At 38.2% G+C, this 8,402-nt stretch overlaps 1 long non-coding RNA gene across 1 annotated transcript; it reads right to left on the bottom strand.

Moving 5' to 3' along the window:
• Window positions 1-369: 369 nt before the first annotated feature.
• LOC119743077 lies at window positions 370-6,954 on the bottom strand. Its single transcript, XR_005272964.1, has 2 exons — window positions 1,854-6,954; window positions 370-908 (listed from the first exon to the last, which is right to left on the bottom strand). It is a non-coding gene; the product is annotated as an uncharacterized LOC119743077 (long non-coding RNA).
• Between the last annotated feature and the right edge of the window lie 1,448 nt (window positions 6,955-8,402).

Here is an 8,402-nt window from a genome sequence, read left to right as displayed (position 1 = left end):
GTAACATTTAAAAAGTGTGAAATTACACTTAGTCCAATGGTATGGACTACTGACTCGAAATCTGAAGGTTGTGGGTTCAATTCCAGGGAGGGAATTTTAGATTTTAAAATTTTATTACTTTTTGGGGTAAATTAAAACATTATAGTTAATTTCGTAACCTTTAAAAATTGTGAAATTACACTTAGTCCAATGGTATGGACTACTGACTCGAAATCTGAAGGTTGTGGGTTCAAATCCAGGGTGGAAATTTTAGATTTTAAAATTTTATGTTTTTTAGGGTAAATTTTAATTGATAGTTAATTTCGTAACCACAAAAAAGTGTGAAATTATTCTCAGACTACGCACAAAACCACGCATTGAAACAATGACTTGACTTTTTGGCATAGTTTTTGAGCCGCTATTTTATTTCTCCATGGTCAATATTTAACTTGATTAAATGGCAGTGAATACCTTGATAAACTATACTGGAACAATTAAAATTATCTTTCGATTTACTTAAAGTTATTTGCGTAAACATTTCGGCACGCTTGCCATAAAACGGGGCACGCTTGCCCCTCCTTGCCATGCTTGGCATCACTGGGCCCAAAACCTTGGCACGCTTGCCAACCATTCACTAGCCCCACCAGAACAAGTGGGTGCTAGCCAAAGTGTTTTTTAGTTTTGTCACGTGACTTGAATATATGCAAAACTTACTTAATAAATTGGAAAAGCACCCCGATTTGGTCCACCGCTCGTAGCTACGGTTGGCATGCCCCATCAGTACAAATGGGTGCTTGGCGTACTTTTTTACAAAGAGTAAACACAACCTGTTAAATGTTTAACGTCCAAATTCCAAGTCTTACTTCAGAACTAAATACCCAAGTTGTTTATTTAGTTTGAATTGAGGCACTGCCCGTCGCTCCCAGGACCTTACTGCCATTTTTAAATTCGTAAAATATGGCGGATGAAGGGGAGGAGGTGGGTTTATTTTTGATGTAGCGGTCTCAAAAAGCTACGCCGAACTGGCCTTTCTTGCCCCAAATGCACTTAGCGCGTCAATGCGCGCACGTGAACTTAATACATTTGTACCAACTTAGCAAAAAGCATCCATCCTTATGCCAAGAACATCGCTTTTGGCTTTATGCCATCAGGGGGCGGCAAACTGCAATTAGGCCAATCGATATGTTTACTTTTCCTACACCATAGCAACCATCAGCTGATAAAAGAAAGTGTAGGACTCAACTGTGCGTTTGTGGAGAATAATGTATTTTATCTTTCAGTGATAAAATGAATTATTCTCAGACTACGCACAAAACCACGCATTGAAACAATGACTTGACTTTTTGGCATAGTTTTTGAGCCGCTATTTTATTTCTCCATGGTCAATATTTAACTTGATTAAATGGCAGTGAATACCTTGATAAACTATACTGGAACAATTAAAATTATCTTTCGATTTACTTAAAGTTATTTGCGTAAACATTTCGGCACGCTTGCCATAAAACGGGGCACGCTTGCCCCTCCTTGCCATGCTTGGCATCACTGGGCCCAAAACCTTGGCACGCTTGCCAACCATTCACTAGCCCCACCAGAACAAGTGGGTGCTAGCCAAAGTGTTTTTTAGTTTTGTCACGTGACTTGAATATATGCAAAACTTACTTAATAAATTGGAAAAGCACCCCGATTTGGTCCACCGCTCGTAGCTACGGTTGGCATGCCCCATCAGTACAAATGGGTGCTTGGCGTACTTTTTTACAAAGAGTAAACACAACCTGTTAAATGTTTAACGTCCAAATTCCAAGTCTTACTTCAGAACTAAATACCCAAGTTGTTTATTTAGTTTGAATTGAGGCACTGCCCGTCGCTCCCAGGACCTTACTGCCAAACGCGCAACGCGCGCCCCACTGGGACGACTGAGGCAGCACACCTAGAGCCCAACCCCGACGAGCGAATTAAACACAAACAGTGGAGTGTGTAGCAACGGAATGAAATTACCTGAAATCGTAGTTGTAATGAGTTGCCATTATTACCACCACAAGATAAAAACAGACCACCCATTGCTTGGAAATGCCTTTGTAGCATGCAAAGTATTAGCATGCAGATAAAACTTTCAGGAAAAAGAACCCTGGCCAGTTATTGTAAATAGTGCAATCTCCAACTGCTTGTTTTGTAGAATGAGCCCAACTTGCGAATATCCTTGGCATACTTGCCACAAACACTTTGAGATGCTTGCTCAAACCCTTACTTGTAAACATGGTTGTATAATAAAATATGCAGCAATACATTTTGAAGAATAATGGATACCATTGTTGCAATGTTTAAGTGCAACCCCTGACCATTGGTTTTAAAGAATCAGTTTTCATTGGAAATGTCCTTGGCACAACTGCCCCAGAAACTTGGGCATGCTTGCCCAAACAATCAATAGAACACATGGATACGTAAGAATAACTGCCACCATGGCAAGCATCGCAGCCTCTGGCATTGGTTTCAAAGCGTCAGTTCAATTGTGAAACATCCTATTGCACGCTTACCCCAAAACTTTGGCATTCTTGCCCAATCAACCCACTGCTTGGTAACATGTACCGTTGTAAAATGCAAATTAAACATAGATAACACATTGAGAAATAATGTACACCCTCACTGCATAATGGCAATAAGATCAAACTGCAACCACTGTACTCAAAGACTGAATGAAAATTTTAAATGTCCTTGGCACGCTTGCCCCATCAACTTGGGCATGCTGGCCCAAACCATTCATTACTTGGAAATTATAAAATGCAAAGTAAACCTACAAAAAATAAATTTAGGAATGATGGACGCCATCACTGCATAACCCTTGCTTGTACATACGGTTGTAAAATATAACATGCAGATATGCATATCAAAGAATAATGGATAACATTATTGCAATAATTAAGAGCAAACTCTTGACCATTGGTTTTAAAGAATCAGTTGAAATGGGAAGTATCCTTTACACACCCGCCCCAGAAACTTGGGCATGCTTGCCCAAAACAATCAATAGAATGCAACTATACTTAAGAATAACTGATACTTTTATGGCAAGAATTGCAAACTCAGACCACTGGACTTCAAGATTGAGTTCAAATTGTAATTCCTTGGTACACTTAATTGCCCCAAAACTTGGGCATGCCTTCCACAACAACCCACTGGTTCGAAACATAAAGTTACAAAATGCAATCAGCCCACGTCTTGGAAATATGTGTAGTTATAAAATGCAAAATAAACATACAGATATGGCGACAAGTTCAAACTGCGACCACTGGACACAAAGATTGAATTCAAATTGTAAATATCCTTGGCACGCTTGCCCCAACAACTTGGGTTTATTTGCCCAAATATAATGTAAACCACCATTGCATAATACAGCAAGTTCAAACTACCATCACTAAACTCAAAGATTGTATTCAAATTGTACATATCCTTGGCATGCTTGCCCCAAAATCCTGGACATGCTTGCCCAAACAATCCATTGCCTGGAAACAATGTAGAGTGCAAAATATACACGCAGACAATATAATTGAGGAAAGATCAATGCCTTTTCTTTTTCTTTTTCTTTTTAGATATATATTGCAACATGTGTTACTCTGACCATTTGTTTCAAAGAATGAGTTCAATTATAAACATCCATGACACGTTTTGTCACCACTACTTGGGCATGTTTGCCCGAACAAAACCCATGAAACACGGTTGTAAGAATGTTAATTAAGTACGCAGAGATAAATTGAGGAAGATGAACATCACTATTACAACAAATTCATACGCTAGTCTTACCATTCAAAGAATGCGCTAATAACTGCAGAAATCATTAGCATGCTTGCCAGAAAATCATGGGTACGCTTACACAAACAATCCATCACTTGGAAACACGGAGGTAAGATGTAAGGTAAACTTGCAGAAAATGCACGCGATAAAACATTTAGGGTAGCAATCATTATTCAACTTGCTCAGAACATGGCTAAACAGATGCCCTCAAATATGGCATGAAGGGCTAGCATGATGTTATCAAGATTGAAGTAAAACTATATCTCCAAATCAAGGTTGCGCTCCTGATCTAGCTTGCAATTAAGTGCAGAACCATTTAGGTCAATATGTTCATCATACAAATCCCATAAATCGATGTATAAATTCAGAAGCTTGCAATCCTAATGCCCCAACAATAAAACTGGCAAATGTTGGCCCACAAAGTGTTTGAAGTCCAAAATAAGCAAATGGGGGCAAATACATAATTAAAATGTTGTATGTATACATGTCAAAAGTATCAGCTTCCAATTGTGATTACCTTTAATTCATCAGGCTCATCTTGAAATCATGACATTTAGCTATCATTGCTCCTAGGAAAGGCGAAAACCCAATAAAAAACCCATCTTTGTGGGAAAAATTGGGGAAAATTCCTTTCCGGCCCCTGAATCGGCGACCAAGTTTCTTTTTGGACTCTAGGAGCAAAACTGTAAGTATTAATATGAAGAGTTTGAGATACACGTAGATGGGCAGCATCCCTTTTCTTACTTCCATGGCATCAAATATTATATTTAAAGTATTAATACACCTTGAAAAAAGCTATGCACCACCGCAATGCACTACTTTGAATCAATATGCTGGGTACTCTCCTGGTTACCTTTGGAAACCTGTACCATACAAAAGCAGCCATGTCTAATATACGCCCACCTACACCAAAATTCTAAGGGGTGGATTCAAACTTGAAAATGTGTTATGGTGCATATACCTTGGAAATTATACTATGTATACATGTGCCTGAATGTGTCCAACCAAAATTATCAATTCCTTGTTGATATTTACAATGCTTACCAAAATTCAAACCATACATGATGTTAAAGATCTGATCTGGGTCAATCAGCCGCCGTATTTGCTACACTGTAAAACGCGTGGTTAAAATATTAGAAACATTCCTAAATCACATCAGTGACACAATACACTTGTGTCTTAAAGACCACCAGGAATATTACTTTTCATGCTTCTTCTGAATGTATCAGGAAACATCTATTGCATCCTATGCTGATTAAATTCAAACAGATGTCTGTAGAAATTAACAGATCATGTTCGCAAAGTAGAAGTATGCGACTCCTTCTGTGTTAAGGCAGTTTCCTGATGAGTGCATTTAATTCGGCAACAGTTGATATTCTGCACGTTACCAAGTTGCTGAGCGATCATCAGTAACCCACCGACCTTGCTATAGGCTTCCGAACTTGGAAGACAACCCGCAGAGTATTCAATGGTAAAAGTTCCTGTCCCCAACCAATTTGCAGCGTCCGCCTTGCCGTGGCATCCTGTAAAAAACAATACTCAAAGCAGCAGCTATCCATTTCATATTTTTCTTTTCTTTTTAAACATGCGTTTATTTATTTAGGCCCTATTTATAATTTATAAATTTATTTGATTATATTGGAATTTTACCATTGCGCCCATGAAGGGAGGAGAATGGTCAGGTTATAGGCCCTAGGCCTATTTATTTTTGTAGAAACAGATGAAGAAAGAATCAGCTATAGGCCTAGGCCTACTCAGATTTAATAAAATTCCAGCACTCGCCCGGAAAATTACTTGCTTGGTTCCAATAGTTTACTATAGAAAAATGGAACAAACTCACTGCAGGCAAATAATTAGGAGGCTCCATCAAAATGTATCTGAGTATGAGTAGCCTTTCTCCCCCATATTCCGAATGACTGAATTTTAACCAGATCTGCCAAAATTTGTCAACACTGATAAGGGACATTGAATTCAAACATCATCTTTTTCGGACATTTATTTCAGTTGTCATTCAACTTCACAACAATTATAGTCGGTCCATCTTAATTGTACCATTCAATTATCTTGGCCCTACTCAAATATCAATCCAGCACGATCGATTCATTCTCGCCTACGGTATGGTTGGCAGTGAGGCCGAGCCTCTTTGAATCACGGGTGCGGAGCCCCAAAAACTTCACACTAAACTACACAGCAACACTGACAAAAATTGGCCCGAAACCAGGGCTATAATTGGAAAATTCTCACCTCGAATTCCATCCATGATAGCATGTTTGCGCATGATGTCCAATACTGTATAAACGCAGGAAAAAATCCCGGGACCTGGACGTCTTGAACAGCGTTCAGGCCTGCATATAGACGTGGTTTCACACTGCACTCCCGCGTTTCCGCGGCCAAGCATGCCGTGAACCTCAGCCGGTACCGGGTGGACTGAAATCTAGGCGGGGGATTCGCCGACCGTACTCCGCCGGTCATAACGTTGCGTACTTCAGTATTCGTAGACTAACGACAGAACATGATTCAAGCACACAAGCTTCACTGATGGACTAATCACGATCTCCAAAACCTCACCAAGAGGTTGAACAAATAACTGAAAGTTCAAGTCAGCTGAAGAAACGCACATGAAGTAAATTAAGTACGATCTGTCTGATGATTTAGCAGACTGCAGTCACCAGGTGTAGGGCCCACTCTGCTCAGCGTACGGCATCACGCCCACGGCTGGGCGAAGCATCGAAATGACGAAAAGTTGCAAAAACTCACAAGATCACTGCAGCCAGTTGTATAACAAAAATCATATACCATCCCGGAGACAATTCACCAAACGATGTTCAATTATGAACGAAACACCCATGGAAATATAAGCGAAAAACGAAATATTCCCGGAGAAATTTATTTTTGATGTAGCGGTCTCAAAAAGCTACGCCGAACTGGCCTTTCTTGCCCCAAATGCACTTAGCGCGTCAATGCGCGCACGTGAACTTAATACATTTGTACCAACTTAGCAAAAAGCATCCATCCTTATGCCAAGAACATCGCTTTTGGCTTTATGCCATCAGGGGGCGGCAAACTGCAATTAGGCCAATCGATATGTTTACTTTTCCTACACCATAGCAACCATCAGCTGATAAAAGAAAGTGTAGGACTCAACTGTGCGTTTGTGGAGAATAATGTATTTTATCTTTCAGTGATAAAATGAATTATAGTTAATTGCGTAACCACTTAAAAGTGTGAAATTATGCTTAGTCCAACGGTACGGACTGCTGACTCTAAATCTGAAGGTTGTGGGTTCAAATCCGGGGTGTAAATTTTAGATTTTAAAATGTTATTTCTTTTTGGATAAATTTAAACTTTATAGTTAATTTGTAACCACTAAAAAAGTGTGAAATTATGCTTAGTCCAATGGGACGTACTGCTGACTCTAAATCTGAAGGTTGCGGGTTCAAATCCCGGTTGGAAATTTTAGATTTTAAAATTTTATTTCTTTTTGGGTAAATTGAAACTTTATAGTTAATTTTGTAACCACTTAAAACTGTGAATCATACTTAGTCCAATGGTAAGGACTGCTGACTCGAAATCTGAAGGTTGTGGGTTCAAATTTAGGGTGGAAATTTTAGATTTTAAAATTATATTTCTTTTTGGGTAATTTGAAACTTTATAGTTAATTTTGTAACCTCTAATAAGTTTTGAAATTATGCTTAGTCCAGTGGTACGGCATCTGACTCTATATCTGAAGGTTGTGGTTTCAAATCCAGGATGGAAATTATAGATTTTAAAATTTTATTTCTTTTTGGGTAAATTGAAACTTTATTGGTAATTTGTAACCACTAAAAACTGTGAAATCATGCTTAGTTCAACGGTACGGACTGCTGACTCTAAATCTGAAGGTTGAGGGTTCAAATCCAGGGTGGAAATTTTAGATTTTAAAATTTTATTTCTTTTTGGATCAATTGAAACTTTATAGTTAATTGCGTAACCACTAAAAAGTGTAAAATTATGCTTAGTCCAACGGTATGGACTGCTGACTCTAAATCTGAAGATTGCTGGTTCAAATCCATGGTGGAAATTTTAGATTTTAAAATTTTATTTCTTTTTGGGTAAATTTAAACTTCATAGTTAATTTCGTAACCGCTAAAAAGTGTCAAATAAAGCTTAGTCCAATGGTATAGACTGCTGACTCGAAATCTGAAGGTTGCGGGTTCAAATCCAGGTTGGAAATTTTAGATTTTAAAATTTTATTTCTTTTTGGGTAAATTGAAACTTTATAGTTAATTTTGTAACCACTTAAAACTGTGAATCATACTTAGTCCAATGGTAAGGACTGCTGACTCGAAATCTGAAGGTTGTGGGTTCAAATTTAGGGTGGAAATTTTAGATTTTAAAATTATATTTCTTTTTGGGTAAATTGAAACTTTATAGTTAATTTCGTAACCTCTAAAAAGTGTGAAATTATGCTTAGTCCAGTGGTACGGCATCTGACTCTATATCTGAAGGTTGTGGGTTCAAATCCAGGATGGAAATTATAGATTTTAAAATTTTATTTCTTTTTCGGTAAATTGAAACTTTATTGGTAATTTGTTACCACTAAAAACTGTGAAATCATGCTCAGTCCAACTGTACGGACTGCTGACTCTAAATCTGAAGTT

This window comes from Patiria miniata, unplaced genomic scaffold, assembly GCF_015706575.1.
Source record: "Patiria miniata isolate m_02_andy unplaced genomic scaffold, ASM1570657v1 HiC_scaffold_6, whole genome shotgun sequence".
Classification (NCBI taxonomy): Eukaryota; Metazoa; Echinodermata; class Asteroidea; order Valvatida; family Asterinidae; genus Patiria; species Patiria miniata.
This window is presented reverse-complemented; position numbering and strand designations above follow the sequence as displayed.